This window comes from Sciurus vulgaris (genome assembly GCF_902686455.1).
Source record: "Sciurus vulgaris genome assembly, chromosome: 3".
In the NCBI taxonomy this organism is placed as follows: domain Eukaryota; kingdom Metazoa; phylum Chordata; class Mammalia; order Rodentia; family Sciuridae; genus Sciurus; species Sciurus vulgaris.
The window spans coordinates 131,582,469-131,610,265 of record NC_136463.1 but is presented as its reverse complement, the minus strand read 5'-3'; the positions used below and the strand labels follow the sequence as shown (position 1 = coordinate 131,610,265).

Here is a 27,797-nt window from a genome sequence, read left to right as displayed (position 1 = left end):
CCAGCATCAGGAAAAGGGCTCATCTGGCTCCAGCTAGGAATCTGGGTGGAGGGTAATGGTAGGGTAGTAGTTAGGAACTGGGGCTGGTGGCTGACACCTAAGAGATCCATATTCAAAGATGAGGGAGGAGGTATGTCAAAGGAAAGTAAGGCAAGGACTTAAGCCCTGGCAGGGCTATCGGATGTGGGGTGGCACAGGAATCCATACTAAAATGGCAAAAAGCTGTGGTCAGGAAATAAACAGAGAGTGTTAGAAGCACTCGTGTTCTGGCAGGAGCTCTGAGCGGACAGGTTCTGGGGCTGGGAGAACCAGAAGGTGTGTCCCTGGCAGGGTCACATGTTAGTCAAGGACCATTCCACGGGCCTTTAGTACTTGCTGTTATCCAATGTTTCTGAAACTATATGAAAAGCTGTGTAGTTGCTCCCCAATTTGGACACAAGGAACTCCTTTGTCTGACCTTACTAGGGTTGGCTAGAAGGTTCCCAACCTCCTTGACTTCATGTCTTAGTCTATCCATACTTAGTAGCTTGCACTTAGTAGCTTGGCTGTAGACAACTTTCTTTAACCTTGTCCTGGTCTCAGCCTCTGCTCTATCCCAGGAGAGAGAGTGGTCATTTGTATGTCTAATTACCATAAGCATATTGTGTCTACATTTGTCTGCCAAAAATGATATCCAAACTTGAAAGTCCATCAAGTCAAAATATTTAAAAGATGGCCATCAAATAAAATCCTTCGTTTGAACTGTGCCTAGCCAGTCCCCTCAGTCACATAAACCAATTCCTGCATTAAATCTTTTATCTTCTATCAGTTCTGGTTCTTTAGTAGAACCCTCAGAATTACCTAACAGTAAAAGACTAGCCAGTCCTAGTTGCAGAGAAAGGTCAGTTTAAAAGTCTGTGCTGACTTTAAATTTTACTTACAGCCTTTATTTTCAAGATAGTCTTATTTTTCAGAGTAATATGACAGCAATATGGAAAGAGATAAAAGATAAAACGGACCTATGTCTTTGAAAGTCTTTTAAGTTATTTAGTAGAGAAGAAACACAGTAGCCAGGTCTGTGGACTTCCAGCAGAAACTTGGGAGACGGTTTTCAGTGGAATCTGCCAGTCCAAGTGGAAAAAACTCAGGATATTACTGTTGTGGTGAGGGTGGGCTTCCTCATGAGACTGGCTCTGTCTGTGGAATCCTCCGATTAGAAGCCTGAAGCTCTCAGATCAGCTCCCTTGAGGGCTCACTTTTAAATAGAAGTGGATAACTAAGGAGCATGAAGTATCCGAGGAAAAACTCGAACACAAAAGAGATAGGGAGGGAGGAAGGAAGGGAGCAACAGACAAAAAAGAGGAAGATAAGCACTAAAGGAAGCAGGAGATCCAACACAGGAGGGAGATGGAAGGGAGCCCGGATGCCACTAAGGAGGGAACTGGGATGACAGATGTTCCTGCAACACAAAGCACAACCCATCCAGAGAAGTGCAAGCCAGAAAGCTCTGGTATGTCAAGTAATGCCTTTAGAGGAAGTTAGTATCAGGTTTCTTGTGCTTTAACATGCACAGGAGTGACTTGGAAATCTCACTGAGGCTGGGGATTCAGCTCAGTTGGTGGAGTGCTTGCCTCACAAGCATCAGACCCTGGCTTCAATCCCCAGTCCCGTGGGGGGCGGGGGGGGGAATGTCACTGCTTGGAGTGGGGCTGAGTTTTCACATTTTTAATCTGCTCCTGGGTGACACCAAATCTGGGGCGGTGGGCAGGGGCGGGGGCAAGAATGACCATTTGAGTACTATGGATACTGATGAGTATGAGGATCTAGGTTCGTGATAAATACATAGAAAACTAAGTGAACCACAACCAAAAAAGACAATTATTAACTTAAAGGACAGCACAAAATATTGCAGCAGGGGAAAAGTAATCACCGTCTATTTCATGGCTCAGCCATGATGAGTGTTTACACAGTTACAATAATATGCATACTGAAGACTGTTGCTATGGTTTGAAGGTCCCTCCCAAAACTCGTGTTGAAATGTATTATTTACCACTTACTATGTGTGTGGCCCTGAGCAAGTTTCATAACTTCTGAGTGCCTCCATTTCTTTACAGATCAGACTGTAAGCAGAAACAATGGTTATTGATCACACTGAGGTATGATTTTTAAAAATGTAAAGAAACTAAAAGAAATAAAATGTAATAAATGTAAAAACTGCTAAATGTAAAAAGAACTTAGAACAAATCTTGTACATTTTAACGAATGTGTTGGCTTTTTAAAAATGGTTTTAGACCAAGCTGTGAGCAACAACATGGAAAATGCTCTATTGGATAGCACTTTGCTTCTAATAAAGCTAATTATCTTCACATTGGCACACATGTTCTCTAAACTCAGTTTCCATAATTTGATGAATATCCGCTTATTATCAAATAGTTGAGAAGGAAAAAAAATACCTTCAACATTAGCTCAAAGTCATTACCTCTTCAGTCAGCCTTCCTTAAGCCAGTGACTATCTAGCTTTTAAAGGTCTCTGGTAGAGTTAGGATAATGGTTAGGAATCTTTGAAACTACTTTCTCCACCTCCAGTTCCTGCTTCCTCCCTGACATCCAGGAGCTACAACTCCAGCTCAGCACACCTGGGATTCTTGCAGGTGACTTCCTGGTATGCAGATGTTCACAGGCATCTCCTGATGACAGGTGTACTCAGAGCTGGAAAAACCAACTGTGGCTGAAAAATGCACCTCCTCTCAAAAGATAGGTTCCTAATTCCCTGAACTTGTGGATATACCTTGAACACTCTATGTGGCAAAAAATATGATTAAGGTATGGATACCAAGAGGAGAAGTTTATCCTGGATTATCCAGGTGGGCCTAGAATGTGGTTATATGTATCCTCAAAAGAAAGCAGCAGAGAATTTTGACATAGGTAAAAGAAAAATAAGACAGAGGAAAAAGGGATGGAAAAATATTATGAGGTATATAGGCTCCAATTCCACGGCCTTAGTTTTGTAACCTGTTTTTTGTTCTTTTTGATCTGCTATATAAAATGGAAGACTATCAAATAATGACATTAATTTTCCCATGCAGCTTGTGACCTCAGTCTCATTTCTTTGTAATTCCTGACCACACAATATTAAGTAATAACAGTATTTGCCTTTCTTTGTGTTGACATAATATCAGTAGCTTCTTAGTCACACAAGAACTCAAAAAGTGTCTTTTTTGTTTCATTCTATTTACTGGAAAATACTTCAATCTTTCATACAAGACAAACATTAGATGCTGGCTTTCTCACACACAGCCAATATGATAAATCGTAATTGCAAGGCATACAGATTACATTAACCAAAGAACTGTTGAAAGGTTCTTTAAAAAATTAAATGCATAATCTGATTAACCAGTATATTGAGGACACTTGCATAGATGAAGGTTACATACTAACTCAACTGTGACTAGATTTTAATAGTTTGGTGAAATGTAACTTTAAAAATGGCAGAATAAGGGCGGTGGTTGTGACTCAGCCGAAAAGTACTTGCCTAGCATGTGTGAGGCACTGGGTTCAATTCTCAGCACCACATTAAAAATAAATAAATAAGTAAATAAATAAATAAAATAAAGGTATGTGTCCATCTATAACTGAAAATATTCCTTTTAAATGGCAGAACGGAACTTCCTTGCCCAGCCTTTGATACTTTCATAGCCTGTAGCCAAATGCTTCTAAAGTGTGACAAATGATCAATCTAATTAAACTGATCAAACAGTTAGCTGGGCTGCTTAGTGGTATAATGTCCTTAAGAGGATTAGACAAACAATTCTGGAAATATACAAATCCATCATGTTTGTTAATGAATTAGTGTTTCAGTAAGTGACTATATGTAACTTTTCATTTGTCAAGTCACTGACCTAGTGATTTGGATACATGTTCTAGAAATATCTTCTGCTTTTTTCCTCTGCACAATGTTTTTAATGGAAATAATTTTAAATATGTCCAATTTGTCCATTTTTTTATGCTTGAACATTCTACATATCCTTTGTAGAAAATCTTGGGTTATTTTCTTTGTTGAAAGCTCTGTTGTTTTACCTTTCTTGGGCCTACAATCTATCTGGAACTATTATTAGATATCCAAGACTTATCTTAAAAAATCAGGCAAAGTTCCAAACCAGTTTTCAGTGCCATCACCTAGAGCTAACTGATTACAAGCTACTTTGTTTCTTTAAAGCCATGGCAGCTACAAGTAGCTCTCCATTCAGCAATGGCATCTGAACACTGTTGGGGACACTTTCCACTCATTCAGGCTTTAAACAGTGAGACATCTCGCCCACACACCGCACTGGCCCCACTAACAGCCACCCCCCGGCTGGAGGCCGCCATTGTACTCCCTGCCTGCCTCCTCACTCACACCACTGCTCTGGGGACTTCTGTTTCTCACCCAGAGGAAGTAACGAAGACTGGATTTATCTTCCTATCTGAGACAACCAAAAAGTGAACAAAAGAGACAAAGAAATGGTTTTCAAAATAGTACCAAAAACAGAAGACAGCAATGCCTGAGAGATGGGAAAACGGAGGTGAGTCCTAAGACTGGAAGCAAAGCACAGGGAGGAAGAACCCAGGCAGAGACCAGCTGAACTGCTGAATTGAGAATCTGGGAAAGCCAAGGCAGCTGAGGTCTGAAGGAAGGGAGGGAGTAGCAAAGAGAGAACTTTCCAGAATGTTTTCAGAAATCCTGTTGAGTCCTACTAAAGAAGCTGAAGAAAGAACCACCAGAGAGAATTAGAGATTACAGCACAGTGACAGGACTCACAGAATCAAGAGCAGTCTATTCCCACCTACCAAAATCTCATGACTTAAGAGGTACTGGAGAGAGTACACAGAAAGTTCTTGCCCAGTTATGGGAAACAGTTCAAAATTAAACACTATTGAGTCCTACCTAACATATCTCAAAGTGACACCTAAAAGAATCAAATTATGCCCAAGTAAGTTTTTCCCACAGTAAAAAGCTCAAGAATATTTATAGGAATGCAAAAAATACCCAGCACCCAACAACATAAAATTTATAATATTTAGCATCCAATCAAGAATTACCAGGCACACAAAGAAGTGGAAGTATATGACTCATAAAAAGGGGATCCCGAACCAGAACTGACACAAATATTAGAATTAGCAGATAAGGATATTAAACCAGTTTTAATTTTATTCTTTATATTCAAAAAGTTAAGTAGAAACATAGAAGATGTTTTAAAAGACTTCTAGAGATGAAAACTATAATGAATCCGATAAAAAATATATCCTTGGGTGGAATTAATATTTTAGATATTGCCAAAGAAAAGATTACTAAACACCAAGACAAAGCAGTAGAAACTACCCAAAATGAAACACAAAGAAAACAGAATTTCAAAAAACAGAGTATCAGTGAGCCTTGAGACAATTTCAAACAGCCTTAAAAAAGGTAAATGTATTCCCACACCCTCCCCCACTGGTCCAAGCAGATAAGGATAAAGATAGGGTAGAAAACTAGGAATGGAACCACCATTTGACCCAGCTATCCCACTCCTCGTTATATATCCAAAGAACCTAAAATCAGCATACTACAGTTGATACAGCCACATCAATGTTTATAGCAGCTCAATTCACAATAGCTAAGCTATGGAACCAAACTAGGTGCCCATCAACAGATGAATGGACAAAGAAATGTGGCTTACATACACAATGGAATATTAGTCAGCGATAAAGAAGAGTTACATTATGACATTTGCTGATAAATGAATGGATCTGAAGACTATCATGCTAAGTGAAATAAGCCAACCCCAAAACCAAGGTTGAATGTTCTCTCTGATATGTGGATTCTAACACACAAGAAGGAATTGGGGGGAGAGAAGTTCAGTGAATTAGACAATGGGGAATGAAGGGAAGGGAAAGGAAATGGGAATAGGAGAAACTATGGAATTAATCTGTCATAACCTTCCTATGTACATACATGAATACACTACAGTGAATCTCAACATCATGTACATCCATAAGACTGAGATCCTATTTAGAATAATATATACTCCATGTTTGTAGAAATATGTCAAAATAGACTCTACTGTCATGTATAACTAAAAGGAATCAATGAAAAGAAAAACTAAAAAAGAGTATAATGACAGAAAAAATTGACACTCTGGAAACTAAAACTCACAGATCCAAGAATCACAGGAGACATAAAACCACCTCAAGGCTGGGAATATAACTCAGTGATAGAGAACTTTCCTAGCATGCATGAAACCCTGGGCTTGATCTCCAACACCACACACACATACACACAAACAAAGAAAAGAAAGCCACATCAAGGCACATCATAATCAAATTGCTCAATACTAATGACAAAGAAGAAAATCTTAAAACAGCCAGAGAAAAAAGACATAATATGCACAAAGATAAGAATATAAAACATTTATCATTGGAAGCAAAGCAGCCAGAAAGCAATATCTTTAAAATACTGAAGTGTTACCCAGAATTTTATACCCAGTGAATATATCTTTCAAATGAAAAGACCAAAAAAAAAAAAAAAAAAAGGTATTTTCAGACATATAAAAGTTGTAAGCTGTAAGAATTCATGACCATCAGACACAAGAAATGTTAAAGAAGTCCTTTAAGCAGAAATAAAAATGATTTGGGTTGGAAATATGAATCTATAAAAAGGAATGAAGGGGCCAGGCACAGTAGTGTACACCTGTAATCCCAGCGGCTCAGCAGCTCAGGAGACTCAAGCAGGAGGATCCCGAGTTCAAAGCCAGCCTCAGCAAAAGCGAGGTGCTAAGCAACTCAATGAGACCCTGTCTCTAAATAAAATACAAAAAAGGGCTGGGGATGTGGCTAAGTGGTCAAGTACCCCTGAGTTCAATCCCTGGCACCCCTCTCCCAAAAAGAAAGGAACAAAGGGACACCATAAATGGTAAATACATGGGCAAATTAATAAGATTTTAAAATTTGTTTTAATTTATCTTTTCTGTTTAAAAGATAATTGACGGCTCAAACAAAAGTGGTCGTAGTGTAATGTGGTACTTATTACACAAGTGATTTTAAATATACAAGAGTACAGGTTTCAGGAGAAGAGAAACAAATAAGGTTCCAATACTATAAGCACTCAACTGCACTGACACATTAGAATAGTTGATTAATAACTATGACCCAAATTCTACCTGGGTTCTTCCATTCCCAAAATAATCTATATGTGCCTATATGTGGTTCAATTTTAAGCTGATATTAGTTTTATAAAGCTTTATAACTTCAGTAACAAGCAAATGTAAAAAGAGTCATGAGTCCTAATCATCAGAGATACTTTTCAGAATGAATACCATTGGTGTCTGTATAGATAGATGTTCTACATCTGAACATGTATTTGCAAATCGACCCTAATGTACCATCTATCAGGTCAGGATGGCTTGGTAGCTGGGTATGTGATAAATAATCAGTATAAGTAACAGTCCAGCACTGGCTTAGAAACCTCCCTCAACTCTTGGAACCTCATTGTCCTCATCTACAAAATGAGGAAGGTTGACCAGATGACCTCTGTGATCTGAGTAATGCTGGAAAAGCTAATGTACTAACTAAATCTTAGGTATGGAGACCACTAAGAAAATACAATGATCGATAACTTGGGGCATCTATTTGTTATAAAGCACTCTGCAAGTAATGCCAAAAGAACCGTTATTTAGAAGGAGCTGAGCTGATTTTACAAAAATCTGCTGCCTACCAATTCCCAACACCATTTACCATTTTCTTTAGACAAAATATGAACCATGATTCTTAACTACCTTCAAATTAGAAAGGTGAATTTAATCTTAACATTCAATAAAAATTAATATAATTTGTAGGGCATACAATTTTAAGACTATTTCTCTGGAATTCCTGAATAAAATCCATAGAAAGAAACTTTCAAAGAATTTTAAAAAATAATATAAAATTATCCAAGTATACCTCTGGATAACACTCCACCAACAACTTCAAAATGAGACTACCAAGTTCCTGTTAATACCTACCCAGGAGAGGGAAAAGAAAGTTATATTGTGATTTATGGGTAGTTTTTACAAGCGTCTGAAGAAACAGACCCTTGCTTGCTTTTGACTCATAAGTTTCTATTTTGCAGAGACATATCAAATATCTTATTTTAAACCAAAAAGTATCAACTAAAAAGCTTCCAGCACTTTCCAACTTAAAGAAATGTAATTAAACCTTTCTTAACTTTATTGCTGTCTTTGAAAAATGTAATTCCTAAACCTTGTCATTTTACATTATTTGGTCAGCTCACAAAGAACCATTAGTCATTCTTCTCAAAGAATTTATAAAATATATTTTTTTTACATAGAGAAACAAATAATTGTCAGCTACCTTACAATGGACATTTTGAGACTAAAAGTACAGCACTGCTTTATCCAAATATGTGTTTTCCATTAAAGTTTAAAGTAAAAAAGCTTCCAGTGTTTTATTTTTTCACTGTTCCCAAAGACTAAAGTATAAACACAAACTAAACAAACCTATAATTAGCATTTCTAACGGCAAACAATGTACAGGGTCATTTTATATGAATCAATTAGCAAAAATTACATATTTAACAACACATATTGAATGGCCATTATGTACAAAGCAATGTGATGGCAGAGCTGAAAAGATGAATAGATAGAGTGTTCTATTTCTATGAAAAGCCCTTAATAGCATTAGTTTTGGGGATTTAACAAATGGGGGGAAAAAACTCTTAATGGTTATCAGTCCTGCTGAGGCTCCCCCATGACATCTGAGCAGTCACTCAGAGGCAGCAAAAAGTGAAGACAGTATCTCAGAGAGGCAGGGAACCATAGGATGTAGCCAGAAACCCAGGCAATAAAATCAGTCAGCTTTCTTCTACAAAGACCCAGAAAAATACTTGTCAGTAAATACGCAAGCATTCCTTCAGGAGCAAATCAGGAGAAATATTAAGTATGTAGAAAGGGTGATGGCTGAGGCTTGGGGAAAAACAGAAGAGAGGAGGGAAAAGAATATGAATTTTTATTTATTTAAAGTAGAATTTCAGTGATAAAAAATCAAAATACTGCCTCTGGATAGTGATACATGGAAGCTCTCATTTGATTTTCTAAAATTGAGTTTTATGTTAATGTTTCTTTTAGTCACCAAAAGGACTACTAATTTTGGTCATATTTTAGTACCTACCAGATAGTATTTATATTCTGAACACAGCAAAGCCTGACTTGAGCATCCAAGGCATTCAATGGACATGTGCTGCATCCAATTTCCTCTCATTAAAAAAAAAAAAAAAAAATGTTTCAACTGTCATTATGGTGCAGTCACTAGACACCAACAATGTACTAAATGCCTATTAAGTTAAGCAAAGTTGAACTTGAAGAAAATTTTCTATTTTCATATCCATTACCTGAAAAACTGAAATCCAATTAAATTCTCCTTGGTCATTTTAGTTGTATTTTTGAGAGCTTGGCTTCTAAAACAATAACTCCCTAAGACTTCTGGCAATATTTGTTGAGATTTTACTATGGGCCAAGAGAGCCCAGAACACTTATCACAAATTCCAGGGTTAAGTTCTAATAGTGTCTCTATAGTATAGATGAGGAAACCACTTTGGGCATGTTACTTAACCTTGTGCTTTGGTTTTCTCATTCTTAAAATGGAACTAATAATAATACTAATCAATAGCATTATTGTGAGAATTAAATGAGTTAATATTTGTAAAGCATTTAAAAGAGTCTGATACATAAACTGTACACGCATCAACTATTATTATTGTCTACATTTTTAAAGCTCATAGGACAACTATTTTTATTAAGCTCTCTCACACATTCTTAAAGGGAGTAAAACATGATTTAGAAAAATATCTGAATGTTGTCAGGGGGTGCCTAATGAAGGTCTTAAAATGTTTACTTCCAGTAATCTAGCAATTCTAGGAAATAATCAAAGTTGCACACAAAGATCTGTACACAAGTCATTTATCAAGTTATGTATAATGCAAAAAAACACCTAAATGTCCAACTAGAATTGACTAAAACATGCATGTTCATAAAATGGCATATTTTGCATTGTTTAAAAATTAAGTTTAGCTATGGAGATAGTAAGATCGGTGGTTGACAGGGGTTGGGTGAGGGTAGGATGAACAGGGAGAGCACAGAGGACTTTGAGAGCAGTGAAATTCTTCTACATGATACCACAATGGTGGGTGCTGGTCATTATGCATTTGTACAAATCAATAAAATGCACAATAGCAAGAGTGAATTCTAATGTAATCCAAGGACGCTGGGTGACAAGGATGTATCCATGTGGGTTTACTGATTATAACGAGGTACCACTGTAGTGTAGGAGGTTGATGGTGGAGGAGGGATAGAGGTAATGGCAAATCTGTACTTTCTGGTCAATTTTGCCATGAAGTTAAAATTGTTCTAAAACATACAGTTTAGCTTTTTTTTTTTTTTTTTAATTATGTTTAAGACAGTAACTCATAACCAAAAATAAATGAGACAATACTGAGTAACATAAAACAATTTTAAGTAATTGAAGGATATACCCAACTGTTACGAGTTAGCTTCTAGAAGTAGTATTGTAGGTAGTTTAAAAATAGTTTTTCTGTCTTTCTAAATGTTTTAAGATGATCTTGTGTTACCTTAAAAATCAGGAGGGGCTGGGGATACAGCTTCTTGTATGAATATTAATGTGTCTAATTTTTAATTAGCATGTAAAAAATAACACTTATATAGCACTTTCTATAGCCCTGTTCTAAGAAACGTACCTGTTCTAAGAACATACCCACAGCTTTACCTAAGTAGCCATTCACTATGAAAATCTAATTTTGCATGAACATTTTGAACTCATTTAAAACTTTTATGGAGGCCTGTTATCACTGAATAATGGTTTTTCTGTATTAGAGAAAACATCTGTATTAACATCAACATTCTGGCTACAGTATACATATACAATGTGCTAATACATATTTTGTAATGTCAATATTATGTTAAATATTATGAGATTTTAAATTATCCTCCCCTACAACTAAATCCTAAAAGGTGTTAACAGTTTACTATGAAATCTTCCTAACAATCCTAAGAAAAGTAAATTTCCACATAGATTTTAAAAATTTTTTTAAAAACTAAAAATTTTTATAAATATGGAACCTAAATTCAACTAGTGCTCCTTACAGAGGACAACCACAATAACATTGTAATCTTGTTAAAAAATAACTATTTAATATCTAATCTTGGGTTTTTTAAGGTTATAGCTAGGCTTAATTTCTTACCCCTAGAAAATAATTACTCTTACAAGGTCTGCTTAATTCTCAAATGTTGTTAGAATTAAAGCTTTTAGATTAATAAACCTAAGTACAGTGATGAAGAATTCTACTATTAATATGTAAAGTTCACTTTTAATGAATAGAATTCTTAAAATGTGATTAGTCACTGCTGGTAGAATTGATTTCTCAGCAGGTAATTTTAAAAGAAAAACTGTCTTTGATCAAAAGTAAAAGTAATCAAGAGTGTTCAAATGTAAAATCCTAAAATCCTATTAACTTTGACCATAAAAGTTACTTGCCCAAATCAGACATTTTGTTTGTACATTTTAAGGGTGCAAAACTTAATATATACCTTAGACTCCAACAGGCTCATTCCCCTGGCCTCTCAATTGCTGCTCCCTCTGTCCAGAAGGGATTTGCACCCAGACTTTCCCACATGTCGGACTCAGCTCAAAGGTCTCCACCTAGCAAGGTTTTGTCTAGACAGTCCACCCATATAAGTCCACTGTTATGGGTTGAATTGTATCACTCAAAGAGATATACTGAAGTCCTAACCCCCAGGACCTCAGAATGTTGCCTTATTTGAAAATGGTTGTTGCAGAGGTAATTAGTCAAAATAAAGTCATTCTGGAGTAGGTCAAGACCTCAACCCATTATGACTGAGATCCTGCTAGGAAGAGAAACACGCAGACACAGACACAAGGAAGATGTCTATGTGAAGAAGGAGGCAAAGACCAAAGTTATGATACCACAAGCCCAGGAATGCCAGGGCTCCCAGAGAGGCAAGGAAGAATCTGCCTTCATTGCAGATTTCTAGGCTCCAGAACTAAGAAAGAACACATTTCTATTCTTTTAAGTCATTCAACCTGTGACACAAATATCCCTAACAACTCAATAACTGCTTTCTGTCCCATCAGTCACTTTTATTATCCTCATAGTTCTTAACAGTATCAAAAACATGTACTCATTAAATGTCTCTCTTCATTACAATGCAGGCTCCATGAAAGCCAGAGCCTTTTCCGACTTCAGAGCAAGTCTAACACACAGTAGGTGCTCAAGAAACATCTTGTCAAACAAAAGGCGAAAGGATTAAACAATGTCAGAATAATTCATTTCCAATATTCTGAGTCAGTTTAAACCTTCTTACAGTCTAGGAACAAGGTCCTATCCCAGATCCACCTAGTACCAAATGAGGCTTTGTGCCACCTCAACTATGGGGACCTATGTGGAAATGAACCCTCTGAGCAAAAGAAAAGCAGCTTCAGCATAATGAGAGGCAAGAAGCACTTACCCACTAATTTGAAGATGTATCTGAAATAAAATTACTTTTTGGACCAATGTTTTTCATGTGGCAGAAGAAAAGACTCATCACGGGAAGGGCAGCATGAACAGGTGTCAGAGGCCTGACTGCTAATGGAGGGAGAAAATAAAGGTCAGTTATGAGTCCAAGAATAATTCTGGGGGGCTGGGGATATAGCTCAGCTGGTAGAGTGCTTGCCTCACAAGCACAAGGCCCTGGGTTCGATCCCCAGCACCACAAAAAAATAAATAAATAAAAAAAGAAGAATTCTGGGATTATATGGGAAAGGAGCAAGTAGTGCTGCCCAGGTCCACAGCCCCAAAGTCATCTGTTATAGGCATGAACAATAACAGGCACTCTTAACCTTCTGTCATTGGCATCATTTAGAGGAGGCTCTCCACAGCTGTGGTCACTATGAGCCACTTTTTAAAGCAAATTATATAAATCATTCTAGGAAGACTTCCAATTACAAAAAAGACAAAATTAATGGGGAAGGGGGCTTTGTGTTTAATGGAGTAAGTGTCAACTGTAACACTTCTTTCCTTAAGGATGCCAAAAATACAAGGAGCCACAGAGCAGAGACCTCCACTCTAAGCAAATACCTAAGGAGCTCTGAAGACACAAAGAAATAGTAGTCTGTTCCTAGTAAAGGAGCTCCCTTCTGCTTGGGATGACAAAACCCCAGTGAGGCCACCTAAGAAGGACCACAGTAGTACAGGGATGAGAAGTTGGACTGATTGGGGAGAACAACGGCTGCCCTTGGGTTTTGTGAATACCGGGAGATGCATGAGCCAGAAGTAAAGGGAGTCAGAGACCTGGGTTGGAATGAGCAACAGCCAAAGGCTGAGAGGAGACGAAACGTGGCCAGTAGACAGAGGGGAGGACACCAGCAGAAGTCACTGGAGATTTGCTGACTGCGGTGAGAGATGCCTGTGTTACCCCAAACTTTTCAGAAATGGGGATTTTTCTACTTAGATTTTCCACATATGACAAAGTAATTTTCAAAGCACCATAATGTGGAGCATTTTTAAGAAATGACTGAGTATAATGAAATGGTAACTTGTATTTGATCTTCAAGTTGTTTTAACTTTTTTTGTTTGTTTTTTGGGTTTTTTTTTTTTTTTTTTTTTTTGTACTGAGGATTGAATCCCAGGGGTACTTTGCTATCAAGCCACATTTCCACCCCAGTTTTTGTTTGTTTGTTTGTTTTTAAATTTTGAGACAGGGTCTTGCTAAGTGGCCTAGGGCCTCACTAAGTTGCTGAGGCTGACTTTAAACTCAGGATCCTCCTGCTGGATCTTGCTGCCTCAGCCTCCCAAGCAGTGGCTGGGATTACAGGGATGCACCACCATGCTTGACTTTTGAATTTTTATAACACCCCAGGGGAGGAGTTTAACATTAAATCAGTTAACAATGAACTGGTTATTTGGATTCAAGGTAAGTAGAATATTTTTTCTGCACCCAGGATTGAACCCAGAGGCCCTTAACCACCAAGCCACATCCCAGCCCTTTATTGCATTTTATTTAGAGACAGGGTCTCACTGAGTTGCTTAGGGCCTCGCTGAACTGCTGAGGCTAGCTTTGAACTAGCCGTCCTCCTGCCTCAGCCTCCTGAGCAGCTGGGATTACAGATGCGCACCACTGCATCTGGCTGCTAAATGGAAATTTAATGTGAAGATATTTATATTTTCTGTCTACATAGAACTTAAAGGACCACTGTTTTACATTCATTTATCAGGAGAGGAAACACTTTGAGAGGTTACTGACCCAAGATCAGCTGTGTGGTAGAGGAGGAAGCTAGGAATAGAACTTGGGTATCCATGATACCCATTCCAGGGCTCTTCTGCTCTACTGCTTCTCTGAGAAGGGTAGATCATGACAAAAAGATGGAGGCTATTTTCACAGAGGGATTTACTGAAACAAGATGCATGTGTGGCAAGGAGAAAGAAGCATCTAGCACAATATCATGCCACTGACTCTCCCAAAGAAATGCAGTTAAATGTTCCTTCATGTAAGATTACACCTGCTCCCAAAATTCCATTAGAAATTGGATATGCAAGGTACAACAGTTAAGGATCAAATGCATCCTGAAATTTCCACAGCCCTAGAAAGGTACAGGATGGCTTTTCAGATACCCCCACACATCCTCTATGAAGCCAGGCATTCAAAGGTCACTGCAGTGTCTTCTTTTGTGTGGCATGAGCTTCTCTGACCTTTCTCATTCTGACCCTTATTATCCAAAGCAGGTGTCACCAGGCTATGACACCAAAATCTTCTTATGGCATGATGCTACCAGCTGACTGTTCCTCCTACTTCCCAAACTTGTTTGAAAAAGAATGTAACCACCAAAAAATCAGAACGTCTACAAAGAAAAGATAAGCATATTATTTATCCGAATAATATGTTAGGATATATATTAAATCTTAACTTCATGCTTATAGAGACTGATGTAACATCCCCCTGACCATCAGTATCATTTCTGACTTAAAATTCTAAATTCCAAGTGAAGAGCAATGTTTATTAACTTTGAATAAACACATATTAATGATGATAATTAGACTATTTTTACTTCTAGAAAACTTATTTTGCAGCACACTAGCTCTGATCATTACCAGGCTTTTCCTTTTCTTCAGTATAACTCATAACTATTATCATTGCTTATAAATTCCTATCAGCATATAATTACTCTTCCCAAAGCAATGACCCATTAACCATTCAGTTGTTATCTCTGTTTTTTCTTCTTACTATTCTAGACTGTAATAGTTGGTACGTCTTTGCAGACTCTAAGTGGACTAAGACATGATGAAATAATCACTCATAAGAAGCATATGTCTGAGGGACAGCAGACTCCACGAAAGGTTCTGGGAGTTACTATAAAGTATTCCAGGGAATGAATATTTCAAGAGATGCAGTGGTAATCTATCCGTACAACAAGAGGGTTGGAAAAGATGAGTGAATACCAGAACTGGCTCCCAGAACCAAAGATAATTTTAAAAACTGCAGATTCCTGAACACCATATCAAACCTCAGAGGTAGCAAATGATCTCAACGCTGTGACCTACAGTATAACATTCTCTTCTGTGTTGCTTCTGTAAGCTGCATTTGATAGAGTTAACACAGCAGTTAATAGCCCCACTACCACGTTCTCCTAGCCTCCAGCTTCTGCCATCACTGTCTTCCAGGTCTGTTCTACCTGTGCTCTCCTCCACGCCCTGGTCCTACTCATGATCCTTGAGTCTTTCTCCCAATGAGACCAGATAGCAGGAGGCACAGTAACAACAGCCGGGCAAATAGGCAGCAAAAAGATGTGCTAACTCTGTCCCAAAGGCAAATACTTCCAGTGTCCTTCCTCTGAATTTTAGCCTGTTGGGGGATTATTTATGGCAACTGCCACATTCTTCTATCAACACAGATGGGTCGTACAGTTGCAGAGACATTCTATTGGTTACAAGTACTCAACGTACTTGATCAGCACAAATGATCCTCAAGAAACAAAAAACAACAGCAAAAAAAAACTATCTTTGTTTGAACAGATAATATGTTCATGTGTTTTAAAATGCAAAAGGGAGAGAAGAATGTTCAGTTAAAAAAAAATGGTCCCTCCCATTGCCACCCGGACCTCCCAGAGGCAACCACTGTTACCAGTTTCTTAGGTGATCTTCCAGAGACAGTCTTCACAGTTACATGCATAAACACACTCACATATTCATATTTAACACAAATGGCCAGATACTACTCTGTACCTTGATTTATTATCTTAAAGATTTTTCCATATCAGCAAATACAGAGTGGTCTGATTCTTTTTAACAGCTATCTAGTGTTGCTTCTGCTCCGAATGTATTTGACCAATCCCATACTGGTGGATATTTAGTTCTTGTAAAATTTTTTGCCATTAGAAAATTCTGTAATAAATGTCACCGTCAAACTCATTCTACAAAGTACAAATACTTCTGTAGACAAATTTCTTAGAGTTTCTAGGGTGAGAAGGTAGGTAAATTTTTAATTTTGGTAGAGTTGCCAAATTGCTATCCATATATTCTTTACCATTTTGTTCACCTAACAACCATGTATGAGCCCACTGGTTTCCCCAAAGACTAGCCACCATAAGATATTAACAAACATCATGTTTTTCCCCAATGTCATGTCCTTTGTCCCTTACGTGATCAGTCATTTTTTTCTTCTTAATACGTAGGAGCTCTTTGTATATTAAGGATATTGTAAGTAGTAACTTTCTAGTGTGCTAATGTTTATCTTCTGTTGTTACACATGAGCTTTTCTCAAATGAAGTTTAACTAATTTATCTTTTATCTTGCACCTTTTGTATTCTTCTAGATGTTTAGATGGTTAAAGACTTTTTTTTTTAATGGTAGAGACAGATATCTTCCCTAACATGTAATCTCCATAAGGCCTCAGACTCTTCCTGTTATTTCCTCTGTTGGCACTTCTTGAAATGAGACTAGAAGACAGGCTGGGGTACACTATCCGCCCCTCCTTTGCTGAACTTCCTGCTCCCTTACTAGTTCATGTGGATTTTGCTCTGTCCCCCTTTGATTCTGAGAGTTGCATGTGAACTCTTCACTTGCTTGGCCTATCTTAGAATTTATACTTCCTTTATAGTTCTGATTTCAATTTGAAGTTTATTAGGATCAAAAAGAATTTCATTAATGTCTTTTCATAATCAACATGCCATTCAAACTGTGCTACTTTTTCTATTCTAGGGAAATTATACGGCAAAAACCGTTCAGATGTGTTGCCTGATGGGGTGAGAATATGCAAAAGCTTGTCTAGCTGCTACAGATAAACAGAAAGCAAAAATATCATAATTTAAAATAAAATCAGACTTTCAAACTTCATCTCCAGAAATGACATGTAATGAAATTTATTTAATGCTCTTTTAGATACTTCATTCCTCAAACTTTAGTAGCTGAAGTTACATGTGGTAACATTGTATTATGTACAAAAAAAAAACAAGGCAACTCTTCAAATTTATAATAAGGATCTGGAGGAGATGTAGCTTAGTAGGGGAATGCTTGTCTAGAATGTGAGAGGCCCTGGGTTGGATCCCCAGCACAACAAAAATAAATAAGAAAATAAAACTTAGGCACTAGTTTAGAACATGAGAAATAAAACTACTGCTTGAAATTGAGGCCAGGTTTATTTTAGGTTTGACTTTTGAAAAAAAGATTCTAAAAATAGACTACTGTTGTTCTCCCTTCTAGTTCTATACTCTTTTCAAAAAGGCAGATAGGTCTCTCTCAAGCGCTATAGCGAAAATTGCCTCAACTAGATGCAAGATAAAAAACAAAAAGTTAATGTTCTATTCCTGACCCAATTTCTGCTACACTTTTATTTTTTTTCTTATATTAGCATATGGAAAAGAAAGAGTCTAGCACAAGGTCATTTTTCTCTATTCTTTCCTATTACATGACAAAACAGTAAATACTAAAAATTTTTAAGTGTGTGTGTGTGTGTGTGTGATTTCACTTTCTATGTCAGCTGCTTAAGGAGAATGATAGATTAAAATCCCACTGAAGTTGTTCCTACTGGCTCGCTTCTCATTCATCTACCCTTGATTCCTTCATTTAGGGAAGAGCTTTATTTCCTGTGGCCTATGACAGAAATAAACTATTTGACACACTCTTTTCTAGCCAGATCTACACAAAGGACTAGGTTTCACTGGACAAATCTCTGGGCCTGTTTTCTCGATTAGAAAAGGGGAGATGTTGGAATAGAGGATTTTTAAAACTCTTTCAGTCTTAACATCTGTGAGTCAAATGTAAAGGTCATTCAAGCATCAGGCCATTTAGCAAATAAGAGTATTTCTAGTGTCTGGTTATTTTCTTTGTGTGTGTGTGTGTGTGTGTGTGTGTGTGTGTATCATACTGTGGCCTGAACCCACAGCACTCTACTGCTGAGCTACATTTCCAGTCCTTTATATTATTTATTTTGAGACGGGGTTGCCCAGACTGTCTTAGAACTTGCGCTCCTCCTGTCTCAGCCTTCCGAATCAATGGGGTTACGGGAGTGCACCTCTGTGCCCAGACTCTTCATATATTTTATAAAATGACATACAGTTTTGCTTGAACAGAAAGACATAATACATCATTTCTAAAGAAAAAGATAATTTTTGTATCAATTATGAATTCTTTGCACTCAATCTCATATACTGGTGAAATATATTCAAATGACAATCTTCCAGTATTTTATTTAAATAGTATTAAATAGTATTTATTTAAAGGGCTGGGGATATAGCTCAATTGGTAGAGTGCTTGCCTTGCAAGCACAAGGCTCTGGGTTCAATCCCCAGCACCACAAAAATAAATAAATAAATAATTATTATTTATTTAAACTTATTTTTACTTATTTAAATTTACTTTTTTATACTTACTTTAATAGTTAAATTTTATACTTAATGTTTTCTCTAGCCCGATTATCCCCTAAATAGTTCTGGATATTAAGCTACTTGTGCTTGGTTCCTTCCCTAGCTCTGCTTTTGGTCAGCTTCGTAACAATTTCCTAAGACACTGACCCTGTCAAATGGAATTCCTTCATACAGAGTAGTTTTTACTTTTAAATAATGGACCAAACCATTGTCAGAAGAAATTAATGGACTTTCCTACTCCCTGTAATTCACTACCTCATTAATACAATCCTTATAATTTACAAATATTTAACATTTACATTATAAGTTATTTTAATGTCAAAACTACACTCATTCACAAAGGTAGTGAGCACAAACTCACAATAGATGGAGTTCATCTAACCCAAGAGCAACTTAGCTTCATCTTGAGACAACCAGGGCTCAAAATACTCAAACCCCTGTAATACCTAAGTTGGATCTTTTAATAATCACTCATCTCCATTGTCTACTTTTCCCTATTCCATTCTATTCCATTCCTAACAACTCTGAATTCACCCATCAACTGCCCCTTCCCTAACCTCTCTCTTGCCACTCTTGGATAATATAAATATCTTCATGACAAGTGGGCTTACTAAGAGCTTAATGCCATCTCTGCTTTAAGAAAAACCAATAAACTAGAACTACACTTAAAGTAACTATTCTGTGCAAGGGCTAATTTTTTTCTACTGCACTCTAAACTCAAGAAGGTCTAAACACATATTTAGATAAAGTTTAGGGAACAAAAGAAAATAATAGATACTTGCAGAACCCCAGTCAGATCCACCCCACAGCATGGCTACATATTCAATAGTGACTGGTTTGGGTGGATCCCGAAGTTGTGTTTATGGTCAGCAATTAAAGTGTCTGGCACACACCTGATGCTCAACAAACACTTGCTGGACGAAGAAGATAGGCACTAGATGTGCCCATGCCATTTTGAGACCCAAAGACTTTAGTCACCTCTCTGAAAGTAATCAGCCAGGGTTCAGTAATTGAAAGAGTAGATGCAGAAATGCCTCCAAAGTTCATGAAAAAAGTCAAAACAACGCCAGAATGGCAGTTTAGTAACTGGGATGTACTTCCTGCTATCCCTCAACAGTAGGAAAACAAACATTGCCCCTAAAGGTTATAGTCCCTACATCCTTAAAATTAATTTATTTCATTATCTTAACCAAAGCTATTAAGTCCATTCTGAATTTCATCTCTTAAACATAACCATTTTGGGAATATAATAGGTAGCTTAGGAAGGGATGTAGATATCAGTCCCCCAAAGCAGGGGCTATCAACGACTTTGCTCTTGGGGGTTTTGATAACTTCTGACTTTCGTTTTTTGGTAAATGACACATTTTTTTCCCTTAAGAGATCATCAGTCCTTTTTTTTTTTTTTTTTTTTTTTCCTTATCACAGATGCAGCCACATTTCCATTTCACTGCTGTTGAGTGGGACTACTGGCAAGATGTTTTCCAAATTACTATGCTGGGGAAGGGCAACTGAAGACTGAATTTTGTCAGAGAAAATGAGAGTCACCAATTATTATAACAGTTGATGCAGAATCAGTTAAGAAAACAGAGTTAGAGATCATGAAAAGATGTCAAGAAACATAAGCAAAATCAGAAAGAATTTTAGACTAAGAAAATACTGAAAATCTATCACAATATTTATGAAATAATTAACCACCTGAAATAATATTCAGTCAAAATGACACTTTATATTATTCCAGAATACCCTTAGGGGGTAAAAAAAAAAAAAAAAAAAGTCTTTATCCTTATTCTTACAGAAAAGCAGAAGCAACTCTTTATTATAACCAACAGAATTTAAAGGGCTGTAAAACCTGTCTTTTTCAAGGAGATGTATGTGAGAGAATATAAACGCACATGCTGCTACCTTGCAACATTTGAAGGGAAACAGTAGGAAAACAAACATTGCCCCTAAAGGTTATAGTCCCTCCATATCTTGTTACCTGTGCCCATGTCAGGTGGCTATTACCTTCGTTTTAAATATTCAGTAACTAAGGATCAGAGATCCCTGCCCCCAAAATCGCACCATAGGAAACCATCCTGATTGGATCCTTCTGACTTGAACTCCACACCTCACTGTCAGTGCTGAGGTCAATGCATCTTTGTGCCTTAACCGAGATGTTAATGAACTCATTTATGTCAGTAAATAATAACACAAAAGGGTTTTATGTCATCTTATTTCTCAGACAGTTCCACACACACTCATACATCAGCAGAGGGTCATAGTCTCTGATGTGAGAGTTCTAACTGCTCACCAGAGCACCAAGTCCATGCGTTCCAATAGGAGTCTGCTTGTCTATTAACCCCATACTTCTTGTATCTTAACCACAGTTAAAGCTCCACTGCAGCTTCCCTATTTAGTTTTGTTTTTCTTTTCACATTTTTTATTGGTGAATTATAGTTGTACATAATGATGGGATTTGTTGTTACATGTTTGTACATGCACACAATATACAATATAGTTGGCCAATACCACTAATTCAAACATCTTTAACTCTTTCCTCCTCTTTTTAAAAATATTTTTAGTTGCAGGTGGACACAATACCTTTATTTATTTATTTATTTTTATGTGGTGCTAAGGATTGAACCCAGTGCCTCACATGCACTAGGCAAGTGCTCTACCACTGAGCTACAACCCCAGCCCTCTTTCCTCCTCTTTTTATTTAATATCATAAACCTAGAATTCTTCTCCCTGTGTTTTTTAATCCATTCCTCCTTTTCTTTTTCTCCAAATTAAAAAATGCTCATCTCCATCTGCACCTGCTAAGGAGGGGTCCTACCCTCAATGCCCCTACTACCACCCTGCATCCATCAGCTCCCTAGACTTATTTTTTAAACACCACAAAATGGTTCACTGTTGAAAAATTTCCCATGGCTTCCTCCACTTCTGTTCATATCATTTCCTCAGTGTGAGATAACCTTCCTCTTCTTGGCATGGCCACTTCCTGCTCATCTTCCCTGCAAATTTTCCTGAACACTTGACAACTCATGTATATACACAGGGACTGCTTCCTCATCTTTTAGTTGACATCTTGTGAGTCTTCTACTACAGAAGCCTTTTGTCTTGTGACAAACCTATTGTGCTTATTTTCTTTTTTCCTCAAACTTTAAAATCATTATTACTGATCCATGCATAATCCTCTTTTACTTTTTTAAATGTAATGATAACCTATGAACTTTTCACCAAACCCAAGTACAGGATCATTACCAATAACATACTCATCTATGTGCTCTCCCCTGTGTCATCCCTAACAAAAGACAGTTGCCATCCTGTTTTATGTTCATCACTCTCTTGCTTTAAATAAAAAAAAAAGTGTGCCTCAACATATACATGTATGCAAAAAAAAACAAACGCTGGTTATTTGTATTTGGTTATTTGTGTTAGCCTTTTTTCCTCACTTGTAATAAATTAGTACAACTATTCTAGAATATAATCAGACAAGACCGAGTAAGTTGAATATTCATACAACTCTACAAACCAGCAATTCTATTCCTAGTTTTACCCAATGTAAATGTTGCACATGTGCCCCAGAAAACAATGATCAGAGCAACACTGTGCTTTATAAAAGATGAAAAACAAACAAATGAATAGCCACTGGTAAGAGCATAGAAAAATACTGTGCTATAGGACACATAATGGAATGTTGTAGGACAGTGAAAGTCAATGAACTGTAGCCACATACAGCATGAATGAATCTTAGTAATATGATGTTGAGTGAGAAAAAAAATTTTAAATCCCAGAAGTGAATGGACAGTATAAAACCCTTTAAAGAGTTTTTTTTTTTTTTTTTTAATGAAAATTATTATTTAACTTTTGCAGGGAAAAAAAAAAAAAACCCTCTCTTGAGAATTTATGCTTTATCTTTTCAACCAGACTGCAAACTCTTGAGGGCAAAGACATCCCTTTATTCTTCTTTGTGTCTCCCACAGTGCATAGACTAGTCTCTTGAACATAGAGGATATTCAGTGACTAATTATCCGGTGAATGATCACTGGATGATAGTTAGCCAAGACATTTTAATAAAATTTAAATCTTCTTTTTAATCTAATAGTTACCAATAGTCACAGGAAACTATTATCTATTTATAATTTTACTCAATTCTCGATCTGCAGTACTACTACAAACCTCCAGTCACATTTCATCTTAAAAACATTTCATCTTAAAACGACTTTATCCTTCTTGTTGGAGTAAAGTTAACATAAGGATAAATCAACCTAGGAATAAGAAAACAAATATTACATGATCCTGCATAAGTCCTACAAAACTACATCGGACCAGAGCCAAGAGACATATGATAAATCCCTATCATATGTCTTGAAACCCTTGAAACTTAGGTATCCCCAAAGGTAAAGATCCATATATTGAATGTGTAACTGAGTTATCAACATCACAACTGAAAACGCAAGCAAACCAGGATTTTCTTAGGTTTCCTAAAAGCAAAGATTTAAATTTCAAAATATTTTGTATTTATTCTGAGAAAAAAATATTTTTAGGGAAAATATATGGTCTAGCTGCAACGAATAATAGGAATGATATTCTACCAATCAGGACCTCTTTGAGAACCCAATGAAGGCTGTGCATATTCTCTGTAGGTGATTATAGCTGAGTTACACTGCAGCTTCACTTCGACCTTGGGAACCCTGCTCACTCCCAGAGTTACTGCGAGGTCTTCCCTTTCACTTATTATTAGTCTTTGTATCTGCAATGCTGTTACATTCGGGAGGAATATCAACACTGTGAAGTTGCAGTACCCAAAACTGTAGAAATGCTTCCAAAAAAGCAAAGTGGGGGGATGTGAAAGAAGGAAAAATAAAAGCAAAAATTAACAAAAGGAAAACAAAGTTTAAAAGGATAAGACGGAAAATTTCTTAATTTTACCTTAGAAGACAACATTCATTATTCATCTCTGTGATATATAACTTCATTAACATGCGATTTTCTAATTTAAGAAAAAATGTTCAAGAAAGATTATTTTGCTACTCAGGGAATATATCGCCACTGAATATAATATACAATTTGCTAAATCTAACCCAATGATTTTAAAGTGAAAATTCTTAGAAAAGGCCACGTAGGACTTTTTGTCCGGAAGAGGGAAATAATCTGGCAACCCATTAGGTTCACTTTGTTTTGTGTCATTTGCTTCATGTCCATTATGTAATGCTTTCCCCCAAGCTTTGAATCTCTAGTTTAAGCAACCCTTCAGGTATATTACAGAATTGCCACAAAATCAGTATCTGGTCATAACTTTTCAAAAACAGCTTAAAAGCTGGCTTGCGGCTGTGTCTATACACAGTACAGGCTTTAAAAAAAAAAAAAAAAAATCTGCTGGTGTCATTAGTTCTTCCCGGCTTCCTCTCCAGGTTTCCCATCCCCTCCTCCCCCAGCATCCCCGGCGACACGATCTGCGGGCAGCTCCTGGCTCAATGCAGGGGAAGCACGTCTTGACTGCAATGCAAACCCTGTCCCGATCTGAACCAGGGAAGGCAGATTCGTCCCCGGCCACGAGTGTGGATGAAGGCTGCAGAGAGGGCTGCAGGGGCGCCAGCAGGGGGTGGGCAGGGGTACCCCACGAGGGCAGTCCGCAGTGCACGCGCACAACAAAACCCAATGCACAACTTCCCCAGCCGCTCCTCTCGGCTCCCCCGATTCCCTGAAAGGTGCGGCGTAGGCGTTAGCTCGCGCCGGCGCGGGCGCTCTCAGGCGCGCCGGTTCGGTTCTCCGCTGACAATTACATCAGTCCTTCTACCGGCTCCAGCTTCAATCCCTAGCCAGCCGGGGGGTGAACGGACTGGGGCGCTGGGTTGCGCGGGGGAATGCGGGCGCGAGTGCCAGCCGGCCGGAATTCCCCGGCAACCAAGGGAGGGAGGTCGGCGAGTCGGCACCGTGACATAGTCGCCCCCTCCCACCCTGGCCGCGCTAACGACTGACACTACCGCCCCCCGCTCCAGGTCGCCCGAGCAATCTGGAAAGGGGAGCCCCAGGGGACAGCGATGCCTTAGGGGCCCGAAGCTGCGGCTGACCACCCATGCGTCTCTTGGGGTCTTCGGCCCGCCGGACGCGCACAATGCCCCGGGCCGCGTTGCGGGCACTGTGGTGTCCGCCCCAAGCATCCCCTCTGCAGCTAAGACACCTACCTGGGGGGCGGGCAGCAACGCGGCGGGTGCTGCCGCGGTCACCGCGGGAGGCGGGAGACGGCCCAGGCAAGCAGCGGGCGCGCGAGCTGGCTGAGGAGCGGAGGCTCGGGCGCCGCCTGCGCGCGGGTCCGCGGTCCCCAGAACCGGCAGCGGTGGCGGCGGCGGTGCTGCGCCTCCAGTGGTCCGGCGCGCCGCAGCCCCTCCTCTCCCACGGGCGGGGCGCGCTGGCGGGGCGGCGCTCCGGGCTCCCCGCCCCCGGCTCCCGCTAGCCGGCTGGGCTGGAGTGGAGCCACTGGCGGCGGGCGGGCGCTCCCTCTACGCACCCGCCTGCTGAGTGCCCCTCCCTGCACCGCGGAGAAGCTGGGTGCACTGCGACCCCTTCGCTCGAGGTCCAACTCCCTGGATTCACCCCCAGGCCGCGGTTGAAATCCCTGGGGTCCGGAGATCACCCACCATTGGACACCCTAACTGGCCGTAGAGGTGGGCTGGCGGGGCTTGAAAGAAATGGCCTCGAATGACTCTAGCGCTCAGGCCTTGGAGCACAGCCACTACGAGCACCGTGGGAGAGCGGATTCAGAAGGAGCAGCAGCTTGGCGGCCTCCCCTAGGCGCTGCCAGGCCCCTGTCCCTTGGCGCCCTTCTGAGGCCGTCATTCATTAGTCGTACACTGTGTGCCCGCTCCCTGTCCCTGACTGTCACTGGGAGCAAAAACTTCCCAGATCCAGAGAAACACTTGGGTTCTGTAAATGGAAGGACTGGCCCATGACTTCAAGTCCTTGGCAAAGCCTAGCAATGTCAGCCCCACCTCACTACACCCTTCCCACCCCTTAAACCTTTCCACACTTAAGCTGTTCTGGCCTGTATCCAGGAGCAGATTGGTCTAACTGCAAATTTGCTGGGAGAGACGGGGTAATTTAAATATTTGCATAGACATTTCTTCTGTAAAGGAATGATTGAGGAAATGTCAGCATGTCAAGACATTTTTGTCATCACCATCTTCAGGGGGGAAAAATCCAGAGAACATTGACTGGACCTCACAGGAACGCTTACAAAAACGACTCTGGGGTACTTTGTGGGCTCTCTAGGAGGGGATAGGTATTATGCCAGGGTGACTTTAAAAATTGAAGAACTTGCTCCTCACTGAGGCAACTCTGATAGCATTTCACTGTTCTCTCTACTAAATAAAATCCCAATTTGCTATGTAACAGTCAACTTTGCACTCTTTCCATATGCAATTTGTCTTGACTCTCACCTTTTGGATTAACTTCTTCCACCTTAACTAGCAAGTTCTCATATTCTTCAGTCACAAAATAGCAAATGGGGGACCTTGTGATATGCAGCAGTCTCACCTTAAACTGCTGTCTTATGAAGACAGTCTCCTCAAGGGAGTAATGAGTCTGCTGACTTTCACTTGACCATAGGCACCTTTTTACTCCTTCCGTCTGGGTTCCATTGACAGAAATTCTGCTGAATTAAAAGTTCACAAATGCACATAAGTACATAAATATACATGTATGTATATGTGTGGATGAAATATGAGAGAACGCAAGAGTCTTTAACCTAAAGAATTAATTCCAAAAAGTTCACTGAATGGTAAATAGGGATTTACCAAACAATAAACTATGGGGGGAAAGTGAGAACTACCACAATACAAATCTCATGTTTTATCATAAGAATGCTTCACCCTTTTCATTCTATTCCATAATATCTGTGTGTCCTTTATTATTTTTAAAACCAGGTTTCAGAGAGAAGTCTCCTACCTGTCTCATTGACAAATGGTCAAATAAGATGAAATGTCACTACACCCATCCATCCAGAGAAATGGGTGAATTAAAAAGAGCTGGATGTATGGAACTGCATACCAAGGCAGTTTCTCCACTCTGTGCAACACAACATTTTGAAAACTCAGAGTGGCATAGATTCATAAATATGAGTAACAGGCTTTTCACTGCTTCTTGAATTATGGCAGGGTTATTGCTCAGAAAAGTGCCACAGTGCAATGTTTTCATTAAGTGTATATTCTTGCTGAGAATTTAAGTCACAAGTTATATGTTGGCTAAAAGGATCTTTGCTCCCTTTATTCATCCCTTTTATTTGTCTCAGAGAAATACATGTTCAAGGACTTTTTCAGTGAAGGAAGACAATGGTGTTCTTTACTGGTACTATTAATGCTATACTTCCAACACATCAAATTAACTGAATCTCACATGAATCATTGTCCCAACCATCCATTCATGCAACTCACACTTTATTTTCATCGAAAATTTTTTATGGGTACTATTTTAGCTGAAGTGGAAGACTGAAGTGCTAATACTTCATTGAAAAATGCAATCCCAGGAAATCAGGATTGAGGAAAAAGAGAAGTGAGACAGGAAAGAATAGGAAACAATGATTGTTATGATTTGGATATGAGATATCCCCCTCCAAAAACGTTCCTGGTTAATGTAGGAATGTTCAGTGATGAAATGATTAGATCGTGAGAACTGTAATCTAATCCATGGTTTAATTCATTTATGAATTAATAAACTGAGTTGTAACTGTAGACATATGGGGTATAGCTGAAAGAAGTAGGTTGCTACAGACATGCCTTTGGAATTTATATTTTGCCCCTGGAAACTTGACCTTTCTTTTTGCTTCCTGGTTGTCATGAGCTGAGCAGCTTTTCTCCACCATACCCTTCAGCCATGATGTTCTGCCTCAGCTTGGG

The 27,797-nt window shown here is 38.8% G+C and overlaps 1 protein-coding gene across 9 annotated transcripts in view; it reads right to left on the bottom strand.

Annotated features, from left to right (window-relative positions):
• Positions 1 to 25,280, bottom strand: part of OSBPL6 (oxysterol binding protein like 6) — a 239,523-nt gene extending 214,243 nt beyond the window's left edge. For 2 of the 9 annotated variants that reach the window (XM_079132198.1, XM_079132197.1), the window contains exon 1: positions 25,092 to 25,279. The gene's annotated coding sequence lies outside the window, so the exon portion shown is untranslated. Of the gene's footprint in view, positions 1 to 25,091 lie in introns of all 9 variants that reach the window. The other 7 variants (XM_079132200.1, XM_079132199.1, XM_079132193.1 and 4 more) reach the window with 5 other exon arrangements.
• Positions 25,281 to 27,797: the final 2,517 nt, after the last annotated feature.